Source organism: Coturnix japonica, chromosome 8, assembly GCF_054131305.1.
Source record: "Coturnix japonica strain WE chromosome 8, WE-NBRP24, whole genome shotgun sequence".
NCBI lineage: Eukaryota > Metazoa > Chordata > Aves > Galliformes > Phasianidae > Coturnix > Coturnix japonica.
The window spans coordinates 24,510,393-24,522,635 of NC_140670.1; the positions used below are offsets into that span (position 1 = coordinate 24,510,393).

At 40.7% G+C, this 12,243-nt stretch overlaps 1 protein-coding gene across 8 annotated transcripts in view; it reads left to right on the forward strand.

Annotated features, from left to right (window-relative positions):
* Positions 1-12,243, forward strand: part of ADD3 (adducin 3) — a 98,064-nt gene that overhangs the window by 30,494 nt on the left and 55,327 nt on the right. For 6 of the 8 annotated variants that reach the window (XM_085554688.1, XM_085554689.1, XM_085554690.1 and 3 more), the window contains exon 2: positions 10,154-10,198. The exons of the other annotated variants lie outside the window; for them this stretch is intronic. The gene's annotated coding sequence lies outside the window, so the exon portion shown is untranslated. The remainder of the gene's footprint in view (positions 1-10,153; positions 10,199-12,243) is intronic. 8 annotated transcript variants of the gene reach the window in all.

The following is a 12,243-nucleotide window of genomic DNA, read 5'->3' on the forward strand; positions in this document are numbered from 1 at the left end:
CCTAAAATATGTTCCATTGACTTAACAAATAACGATGGGCATTGAAATGCAATCTGCATTCAGATTGCATAAGAAAATATACTCGCCTATGATAACATAGCCAGGATTTCAGGTTAGGGCTGTAAATCCCTGTGCCACTGGAATCCCTCCTGGACACCAGCACCTCCCACCTGCCCCCTTGAGTTCTTTAAAAGAAATATTTTCTGCCTTGTTGGTGAAAAATGCGCTTTGTCTCTGAAAGAAGATCAGTGAGGCTGGGCCAGCAGACAGGCACCCCATCCTCTTATCTTGCCTTGAGCACATGGGTGTACCCCTGAGGCTGATGGTCCAACTCCTTGGCTGCTGCAAGTCTGCTTCTGCAGGATGCTCAGCATTTAATACCTTCATCAGTTTGGAGGGATTTTGCTTCATGTGCCTTCTGCAGCCGATGCTATGTTTGCTATAGAAGCAGCTCAAAAGCAAAATTCCCCGAGATTCTATCAGATTTCCATAGAAACTAATTTAATGCCATAAATGCAGACTGGCAATAAAGTGTTTTGAATCCTTTCTGATAGAAACACATAAAATCAAGCTGATGCACCCGAAGTGAGAATATATCAGTCCATGTTTCCTTGCAGACACGGCAGTGAATCCATTCCTACTGATCATTTTCCAACTCAGACGCTTTAAAGAACAGAGTGCCATACGCTGTGATTGCCATTCATTTGATAAAGCTCTGAGAATTGTCATTCCTTGCAATAAAGCATCTTTAATAGCTTGTGTGAAATGTCCAGTTCATTTCTCAAGAAAAGGCAATTCAGTTGCCTAATGGATGAAATTCCTTGTCTTCACTTTGAAAGGAAAAAAATATCTATATTACAGATTCTAGAGAAAATTTGCACAGCTTGAAAATATAAAGGGGGGTGGGGGTAAAGAAGTCCTTGTTAGTGGAGATATTGCTCAACTGGTAACAGACCTCCTGGGGTTTTGTTTCTGATAAATAACATGACGGTGCTTCCCAAAAGCAGAGATGTGTTGCATCTTCACTGATTTTCAGATGATTTTAATGATAAAGCATGTTTATTCATGCTGATGGTCCTTTGTGGGTTTTGGAAACAGGAGAAGAAAAAACTGGGAAGGGATGAGATTGAATCAGTCAAGAAATTGGAAACAGCAACCGCAAGGAGGCAGAATGTTTGGCTGTTTTTTTAATATGGGGTTAAGGCCTATCTCCATAGACAGGGTTTCTTTCTCTGCTTTGTCCTTTTAATTCTGCTGGTTCAAGTATTTGTGGGATGTAAAATTTCTTTCTATCTTGCCTTGTTTCATGTATGGTGGTGTTTTGGTGAGTTGTTTCAGTAGTTACATTTGATGGGAACATGTTGAGTTACATTTTTCATTCGCTGTTATCTTGATGCCGTTCATTTCCTACTCTAATGAATTTATTGTGGCGTGCAGCCTCCTGCATGTTTGTAATTGAGCTTCTACTCTCTGGTTTTCCAGAAAAGCCATTGGAGAGATGAGGAAATATTTAATGACGTGGTCATTAAAACTCATTATGCCTTGGAAGGCTCGCGTCTTTGAATTATGTTTGGAGGTTCTACTAGAAAATAAGCAACAGCAAGTTGCTCTCTTTATGTAGTCATCCCTGGAGAAGTTGTTTCCTTTTAAGTATGTATTCCCTCATGTACATTATAGTAGAGTTCTACATTAGCACTTTCCACTTATCACAGCTATTAAATAAGCTCTTTGCATTAAATTTTTATATGAATCAGACATTTGGGTCAAGCATCGCAAAGCATGGAGGACCTTCAGTTCCCAATTAAAATCCAGCTGCCCATCACACATGGCTGATGGCGTTCAGGAATTTTGTCTGTAACAAAGGCACCAACCTGGCTTTTGTTGAAACTTCCTGCAGGCTTCTGGTGCGTGTCAGGAGGGGTGGAGAAAAGTGGCAGGATAGATTTTAATATTAAGCTATTGTGGGCTACTTTTGGTAAGAAAAGGTAATATGCTTTGGAAAATAGGCTTATAAAACATACCAAAAGGGAAGAGTTATACAGCAGTAGGGATAGCACCAGGTGGAAGTTGGTGTCCCCAGCTGCCTGGTGGTTGGGACGAAGGTGAAGGAGCAGGCACAGGAGCTGAGCTCTGCAGAAAGCAGAGCTATGGAGGGGACTCTCACAATAAGTAGGATTATAAACACACATGTTGTTCTGTGTTCCTTTTAAAACTCATTTCTGATCTTATTTTGGCAGTGGCTGGTTTCATTTGTAAAACTGTCACTTTCGCTAAATAAATGCTTTGGTACAAGTGCCACGGTTCTGCTCTATTACATGGGAGATTTAGTGCTGTTTGTACGGACTCTTGTGAAGTGCATATGAAAACCAAGGGGAAAAGAAGCAAATTTCTCCTCTTGCAAAAAAGAACAGCACTGGAAAATGGTGAATGAAGAACTTGTGTGACCCTGATAGAGCTTGCAAGAAAGATTGTGAGTGTTCCCCAGAGGGCATAATAACTTCTTGAGAAAGTAAGAATTTAGAAAATAACCGTGCAGACATGGCAGGGAGATAGTAAGGAGTTTTCTTTGTTCATGAGCAAATTTAACTTCTTAGTAAAGTAAATACAGTCCAGATGGCTGGAAAGTACACGATGCTCCCAGGGGTTAGGGTGGAGGTTGGATGAATTAAGCTTTGTGGAAGTCAGAGGTGAATAAGTGAGAGACAAAAACGCAGATACAGAGCATTTCTTTTTTCTTTTCTTTCCCCCCCTTTTCATTTCTTCTTAAAGTAAAGCACAGTTGATTTCTGGTTGATTTCTGTTCTTCCTGAGGTTTGAGGCTGGACTGAGCCTTTCACAATAGCAATAGAATGACAGTGTATGGAGAGGAAAAGTTTCTGTTGATAAATAAGAAAAAAGAAATTTGAGAGAACTTGCTGTGCTTTTGTTTTTTTTTTAGCAATGGAGGTGGTCAGTTATGAAGAAATAATAATGTTACCTTCCAAGTACAGCTTGTTTCAACAAAATACAGGGTTTTGTACTTCGCAGTTGAGGATAAAGATCTGTATGCACAGGGATGGTTATTACCCTTGCAGCAGCACCGTTGTTATGAATCCAGCTATGACTTTATCCAGAAATTATTACAGGAAGAAAATAGCACTGAACACTGAAAGTTTATATGGTGAGATGTGTTCTGATCATCAGTCACCAGGCACACGGGCTGTGCTGCACACTGCATGGAGTGTAGGAAAAGTCCTCCCTCCAGCCTTTAGCTGCAGGGCTTCCTTTTTCCTTCCACTTCTCTCTTTTTTGTTTGGGGTGTGGTAGGAGACAAGTTTGGACGGCATCTGAAGGAGACGTGAAATCACAGTAACCTTGCTGGAATTGCTCAGTAATAATGTTGCCTAAGTACAATGAGAGTATACTTCCACTTCAGAGCTGGAGGAGAAATGTGCATGCTGGAGCAGGTGTGGAGTTGCTGTAGATGTGATGATTTAGAAATAAAAACAGAATACATGTGAAAGGAAGAGATGAAATTAAAGAGGAATCAGTGGCTGCCTAGGTGGTCCAAGCTATCAAGGATGGCTTCTCAGTAAGGACATCCTGAATGAACGTTTCTTAAACAGAGTGACAAAGTTTGCAAAAACCATGAAAGGAAATCCAGTGTGATAATGTGTTCAATCTTACTGTTTCCTAGGGTAAACTGAAAGGTATATTTACAATTCCCAGGCCTACGAAATCATAATCAAAGTAATGTTCGTAGGCAATTCTCATACCAAGAACACACGTGGCAGTGGCAGGAGAGGGCTGATGATGAAGTTGTAAGTGCAGGGGATTGCATTCAAAGCTGAATGCAGGAGCAGGAACAAAGCAGTGAAGGAGCTGTGAAGGGTGGAGGGCAGGATTTCTCAATGCCTCTAGCACTCTTCGCATTTTTGAACGCCTGTGTATTGCTGAGAGTAGGGTCTTGGAAACCATTCAGTGGGAGTGGTTGGCTTCTGGTAAGAAGCCAAGAATGATTTTTAAAATGTGGAGCACAGCATATTAGTAGATGAAATCTTGCGGGGTAATGAGATTTTAGCAAAAGCTAATGAGTTGGAGTTGTCGGTGAAAGACCAATAGACTATGAGGCTCAGTCACAAGGGCAAAAAGAAAGCAGGAAATCTGTGACAGCGAAAGATGAGGAGACATGCCAGGATTTCACGATACTGTTTCTTTTGTAAAAGAGAGTGGAAGGTAGACAGAATTATTTTTCCAGTAGAGATTTAAAAATCTGAGGAATCTGAATACCACAATATGCATAGCCTGGGGCAAAGAAAGCAGGGAAAGTTCACATTAGCATGCAAGGTAGGTAGGCAAGGGCATTAGACAGCAGTTGGAAAACGCCAAATGGCTTTTTGGTGATGATTACACAAACCTTGGGCCTAACTGGAAATTCATTTTTCACTGTGTGTAGCTTTAACACCTGCGATTTATTTATTTATTTATTTGTAATTAAGGATAAAGGAGCACAGCCCACCTCTCCTTGACAAACTTTCTGAAGCTGCAGTTCAGCAGTTGTATTTTGCCTGTCTTGAAATACCTGTCACCAAAAGAGATGAAATATATTTACAAATGTGAATGAGCACAGCTTGACAAATCCCAGTCTCAGTCACAGCTTCATCTCATTTCTAGGGAGTCAAGAGGCAGAGAAATGCAATGCACGTGTGATGTTTCCCATGTCCTGATAGGGCTGTAGAGCTGTGCCTGACATCCAGACCCCTAAACCCATTCAGATAATTTCTAAAACTTCCATTTCTGACTATTTGGACCACTTTTATTTGAACAAATTTTAATTGAAGTAATAATGCAGCACTTAAAATATCCTACCTGAATGAAAAGTTCTTTATGTACTTGCTTAGAAACTGTAGGTAATTAAGATGTATTGCAGACTGCAGCTTTATTGTCTGCAACACTGAACTGTTGAGCATTGAGCCAGATGACCAAGGGTAATGAAGTAAAAAGTAAGCTATAAACAATAAGGTAGATCTGAATTAGCATCTTATTTTCATACGTATTTAGTTCAGCCAGTATTCATAATTAAAGCCTTTAAAAAATTCTTGAATAGCTTTGATTTGTTGCATTTATCTATAATCACACCCTGCTTTCTCATTAACACCAAAGCTGCCACTGATGGCAGTGAAATTTCAGCCTGAGCCGTACTGTTACATAGGCTTTGCCCTGTAGTTTCTTGTCTTTCAGAACATGCATTTAAGTGCTGCAATGGTATAAAAAAAACCCAAACCAAACAATGTGCTTTTTAATCAAAACCAGCAAATCGTTTTTGGCATAGTTTGATAATGCTCTGATCCAATTGTGGAAATATGCTGTGTATCCTAAATGCTGCCCTGCCTTACAAACTGCATAGTTTGGGTAGTCTAAGCACCGGCTAGTTCTCTGTATAGCATCTTTGGTAAGATTAAATTGAAAAGCTTTTAGTGTTTGTTTTCCTCTAGGATGCTGACAATAATAAATCTAAAAGATGGCTTTTGAGTCCTCTTCTAAATCTTCAGCATACTGTTTGTTATTTTATCTTGCTATCTAGTTAAGGCAATAACGGGAAAAATATTTTTTGGTATACTACTTGTCATTATGCCAAGCTGCTTCTTTATATTCTTTGTGCTTTAATCCTCAGCAACATCTATAAAGGAGGGGAGGTCTCACGTGTTTGTAATATTAGAAAAGATGAATTATCCAAGAGCAGGGGCCTTGTTGGTAGCTTAGGGTGGGTAGCACTCACTTAGAACTTCAGGTGGCCAGTGAGTGAGTCTTGGTAATATCTTTGATGTTCATTCCTGTAGATTGTGGATCTATCTGTGGATCGTGTGAGCAATGAAATGCCTGGCAGAGGCTGAGGGAGCAGCTCGGTGGCCATGAGGGTTTTATGTAATCCAGGTGCATTCACCTCTTATACTCTTAGTAGAGGATTGGATTTAGTGTTTTTGTGCCTCCCCTGAAGTCTAAAGGTGATTCTGTAGCTGAAAAGAAGCACTTTCCCCAGCTGTAACTCCTACAGAAGGCCACATTTGGTGTTGTCACATGGAGATGTCCTTCCTGGCCATGCAGGCTGTGTGGGAGGCCAGAACCATTTCCCAGCCTCCTTTCTGAGGATCATGGAGCAATTTTTTCCATGTTCTGTTCACTCCAAAATGGAGCATTCCAAAATTTCCAATCTTATAATTCTAAGAGTGGTTTCCTTGACTACCGGTGTAATAATCCCTCTGCCATAGATTGTCAACAGCCTCCTACACAAGGAAATTCTTGTAACATCTCTGTAGTTTTTCTGTCTTCTTACCATCCAAAGTTCTTGACTTTGTCTGACACACTAAATATGTAAAGTTTTCTGTCTTTCATGGGTTTTGTTTGTTTTGTTTTGTTGGGTATTTTTTCCTTCTGTTATTAATGCGGTCTCTTTGAGGCATGCTTTGGTTTTGTTCTGTTTTTATGACTTGTCCCACTTGCTTTCCTTCAGCTGCGGTGGAAAGAATGAGGTTCAGTTATAGCCCTGATTAAAATCTTGAGTTAATTGAGCTGCATTTGTGATGACAGAGGTTTGTCAGTGTGCTGATGTCTTGTACCTCCTTGCATTCCTGCTACCTTTCTAAATCCTGATGATGCTGTACGGTTTTACCATTCATTATGTTCATTTCTTTTCTTTTTCTCTCTGCCCTGCTTGAAGCTCAACACAGAGTGTAAATTGCTTTTTCCATGATAGAGTGACTGTTAATTAGCTGTCAAGGGGCCTGTCTTGCCTTTCCCTTGGGTGTCTCTGGTGCTTATTCTCATCATGCTGGAGTCCAAATGCCAGTAGGTTTCCTATACTAGGACGGTCATTGTCCATTCCTTTGTGCTTTTTATCGAAGCTTCCTTCAGGGAAAATTCCTAGTGTTGATAGGCATTACAAAAGTAACTGCAAACTGAGAAGCTGGAGAGGAAAACTATTGATTAGACTAATAGGGGATGACATTGTATAGGGTGCAATGTGTATATGATCAATAGTAGTGTTCTTTTCCTCCAGTGTTCAAGGTAAATAACAAACGTGTGTTTTTATGGCAGTGATTCTTGCTAGCTCTGCCAGGGAATGCTGTGTGATTGAGCCTTTTGACTGATCTCACTGAGTTTTGGTTGAGGTTTTGTGTTTTTGGCAATAACAGTGTTCTGGGGAAATCTGACAAAGGAGTAGAAATTGCAGTAAAAATAATAACTGATTGGGCAAACGTGGCCAGTAATTCTCTCTAACCCTTCAGAAGTATGTTCTTATAAAGCCTCTCAGGTGCTGAGTTTTAGTAAAGAAATCTCGTGGCCCTGATGGTGATTGTGTGACATTTCTGTATCCTATTATATCATCTATTTTGTATGCTGAGAGCTCAGAATGGAAAAGATGGAAATGCAGTTAGATTGTCACTTGTTTCCAATGAAGAAATCTCTGTTTGGTGGAACTGTTTGCATTCCTGTGGTCAGTGGTATAAGGAAATACCATGTTATGAAAAATTCCCAATTGTTTCCTTAAGGGCTCTTCTAGAATTGCACAATCTTTTGATGGTTTTGTTTGTGATTTAACAACAAAAATTATAAATAAAACGAAAAAAAATAAATGCCTTCTCTCCAGTTCAGAACTCAGAATTCCCTCAAATATTTACCAGGGCTTTACATTTTATACTTAAGTTTTGGATTCAAACCAGAAGTGTATTTTCTTAACGTATGCTGATCAACCATTATAATATGAGTAGTTAAAGATTATATTCTTGTTCCAGAGGGTGTTTCTTTAGGATATCCCATCAGTTCCTTTACTATCCATCATAGTAATTACTCATGGTTTCTGGATGCGGCTCTAAAACAATACTCCTGAGTGACTGGGGAAAACTCTCAAATAACCAAGTGGTTTTCACTAAGCTCTCAAGAAGTGAAATGGTATCTTTGACACACAAATCCTTTTGTCCTGTAGGCTGAAGGCTTCTAAGATTTAATTTGTACTTGCCCTTCCTGTATCCTGTCAGGATTTGTGTAATATGCCTCATTTCTGACATATGCTTTAATTCATATGTATTCCAGTTTTTCAGAGCTGCTCGTGTTCAGTATTTTTCTTATTGCTGCCATATCTTGAGTTAAAGTCAATTTCTCTTCCTAGTTTATTTGTCCAAGAATGTCTTTGTTATTTTTCCTGAACTGAGAGCTGGCTTTGAGCTGATATTTACTATGTGACTCTAAGTCCTTTTCATATCTTTTTCCCATTCTTGATAACATCTTTATCCTTCATTATTAGATATACGATTTCATTTAGGCTGTAGAGGCATTTAATTAATATTACCATAGTGAATGAAGGCTATGTGCAGTGCTAAGCTCAGTGAAACCAAAGTTTCTCATACCCTCCTGAGGGGTTAGAAGCAGTGGACTCAGACCAGTTAAGCTGAATAAGGACATGGCACCAAATGTTGAGGTAATTTCATCATTATTACGTGGGTTTTTTGTTGTTGGGCCCTGGTTTGACAGCACTGGGGAGAATGTTACATTTTTATATTGAAGGGTGGTCTCTCAGAGCTCTCTAGAAACAACTGCCAGCCTGCAAAACCACGTCTTGGCTATGCTTAAAATAACTGATCAAGGACTCGCATAGAAATAGCGTTCTCTTATCGCAGCCAGTGTGAAGTAGGTGAAAAATAAACCATACTCACACTGAGAATAAACAGTCACATTTACAGTGTTTAAATTCCTGATGCTGCAGAGCACTCCAGCTCAACAGGGTGTGTTGGTGCCAATGGCCATCACATTGCCTCCCCAGCCAGCACTACTGCCAGCGTGCAGAAGTGTCTCAGCCCTGCAGGGAGCTCCTGGCTCCAGGCTGTGTTCCTATTGTGTCTGAAATGAGGGGAATTGTGCTGTGGCTGTGTACCTGTACTGGTGATGCTGAATATAAAACATCCTTCACACTGAAGTACGTACTTGTTGCAAACAGTGCTGTATTTATTGCAGTGTTCAATTGCAAGGACTTTGTTTAACACAATAACTCAGGGGAAACAGACTGTTTGAGCACACATGCTGTAATATTTCATTCTGACTCTTGTGGAGAACTTTTTTATTTTGCGGTATTTTATGACAGTTGTCACACACTGCTTTTGTGTAATTGTTGAGGATAGAAATGCTTGAGGATAGTGTACTGAAGTCATACAAGAGTAACAACAGAGAGCTGATGGTTGAAGTAGCATTAAAACTCAGTGACTACAAATGGTCGTAGTTTGGGAAGAAGCAGCACAAGTCCTTGATGGGTAGATGGAGCTCAGTGTTTTCACCATGCATAAAATGTCTACTTTGCAATGTATAGGTCTTAAAAAAACAAACAAACATATGCTACTTGTATTTGTTTATTTATTTTTAATGCATGGATACATCCCGGAGTCTGGCTCCTATCTGGCAGGAAATAGTTGGTTTTCCTCAGAGGAGTGGATGAGGGAAAAGAGAAGGTGATGGAAATGGAATTTCTTGGGCTTGACTGAAGATAATTTATGTTCAAAGACAGAGAAGACAAAAGATGACAAAAGTGAACAATTGCTGTTTTATTTACGCTTTTTACTTTCATGTTAAAAGATGAAGGGTGAGAGGAAAACCCATAGCTGCTCAGTGGTGGGAAGGGGTCAGTGAAAGGCAGTTGTTGCCTTATGAACTTGGCATACCAGCAGCTACGTAGTTGTTGGCCTTCAAAGAGAGGTATTGTGTTCCCCTGTTTTTTATATTCCTGCCCTGGTCAGAGTCAGCTCAGCAGTGCAGTGGGAGTTGTGCTCCTCTGATGTTCAGCTTCTGAGAGGTGAGGAGAGGGGCTGTGGTGGCTGTGTCCTCCTGCAAGCACTCAGCAGGTAGCTTGATTTTGTTTCTGTTTGCAACCTGGTGTGTGCAAGGCAGAGTGGCTGGATTCCCACCCAGACGCTCCTTGAGGCTTCCTTGTGCTGTGGTTTTTGGTGTTGTTTCTCTTTTTTTTAATATGAAGAATGGATTGTATAGAATCAAAGTAATTCAACGAACTATTCCAAGAAAGGGTTCAAGAAACCTAATGTTGTGTGAATGCTGCTTTAAGTGTATAATATGTTCCAGTAATACCAAAAAGCCTTCCGGAGGTCAGTAATCTCTTTCTTCTGCTTTACAGGTCAACTACATTAATAGAGCAAGGAGAGCTGTGGAAAAAATCAAGGTACCTAAAGCACTTTATTACCTGAATTCTTGGCTGTGTTCTTGCTGGTCTTTGGACATAATGATTTTAACTGGGGGTCTGGGAGTTGGCTGAGCTAGCGGGCTGCCACTTTAAGGTAGCCTTATTAAAGTAGTTGTGGTTTTTATCTGCACGTTTTGATGTCACTGAGGTTGTGTAAAATACTTCTGCGGGAAGAAATAGTGTATTAACTTTGGGATAAGTACAGGAGTATGTGCCAGTGCTGCCCACCTGTATGGCTGAGTGTGATCACAGCTGGGAAAAGCAGCAGCCCAGGTAAGCCACAGCATTGTTTGCAGCTTGGATTTTTATTTACCTTATTTTGGTGAGTTGGAAAAGGTTTATCTCTTCTGTTTGCCACACTGTTGGTTCTTTGTATTTGCTTGTTTGTTTTTTGAGAGGGAAGGGGAATGTAGGAGGGACAGGCAGAGCTGTAGCAGATGTTAGTCATTGAACTCCATCTCCTTAAATAAAATCATATGCATGAAGGAGAAGCTGCTTTAACAGGAGGGGGTAGAGTACAGCAAAGTTATCTGTGCCCATTGATTGTATGCTGAGTTGGAACATAAGTTCTTCTACACACCTTGCAAATGCTACAGTCTGATACAGGCAAAAGTGAGCTTCATACGGAAATTGTCTCCCAGACTTTTAATACATCTCTTAGAGATTATTTACAGCAAGGACTTGTTTGGGCTTTGTGAAGAGGAAAAAAAAATGATGGGTGTTTTGCTTTTGAACGGCATCTGCAGAGGGTAGGAAGGTGAAAGAAGGGCAGAGCAGCCTTTAGCCCTGCTGAAAATGCAGGGTGTCCAGCCCTTGCCTGGCAGAGGGTAATTATGCTGACATGGCAGGTGGTGCAGTACTTCTCCACTTAGTTGCTTGCACTGAACTGGCAATACAAGAGAGGAATCTTGTCTGAGAGTGAAGCAATGGTGTCAGTAGTAGTGTGTCCATTGGTGGTGCCTTTCTTTTCAAGAAGCAGAGCAATTTCTTAGCCATTCATCTTCGGTTTAGGTGCCCTCTTTCTCCATTAAACCTATGTCTTCTACAGTGCCGAGGGTGCTCACCATGTCAGCATCTGTCTGTCTGTTTGGACTGCAGGCATGGTACTTACTCCTTGCAAAACAGGAGCTGGAAGAACATTAGGGAAGGAATTTGTGTGCGACTGGAAAAGAGATAGAAGTGAGCCTCAGACATTTTTATCTGGCATCTCGGTGCTGAAGGGAGAGGTTTCTATCTCCTCGCCCAATTTAGACAGGAGATTTTACTCCAGACATAATCTTGCTCCTGACTATGCAAAACCTGTCAGATCCTTTCCCTGACACTTTCTCCCCCGTTAGTCCCTCAAAAAGACTTCAAAAGAGATTTTTCCCTATTGGAAAAGGAACCAGACATGGCCTTTCGTACTTGCCCTGCATCTGAAACACTGATAAGTAACATGTGGCTGGCTCCAGGCTGCAGACTTTCCCAGCCATTTAAGAAAACATCACTAATCGCTCTGTGTTAAAAGAATAGGATCCTTCTCCCTCCTTTGCCATTGCTCATTTGTGTAATGTATCCCAAGAGCTTTGATTCCCTTCTGTCTGAAGCTGTCAGGATTCACTAATGTCTTTCTTTGATTCTCACACGCTAAAAAGAATTATTTTTTTCAGTTCTTCAGCGTTGGAACACATTCTCTGTTCATGACATGTGGTACGCTGTGTAAGCTTTGACTTTTTTTTTCCATAATGCCTTTTGGATTGTCACTGTTTGGAGCATTTACTTGAGGAGTGCCCTCGCAGAAAGAAAAATATTATTTTTAAAGCTGGAGACTGAGCATGAGGAGCCTGGAATCCAAATCCACTGTCTTGCATAATTGTTTAAACCTGCTGCACAGTTTGGCAAAGGCCTGCACTGAGAGGGCTTTTCCATTAAACAGAGCTGAGGGTTCGTCTTCAAAGAGAGGGGCTGCCTGAGGACGGCCTCTGATCCCTTTAATATGAACAGGGCTCTCATGAAAGGCAAGGTGGTAGATGCAGAAGAATGTA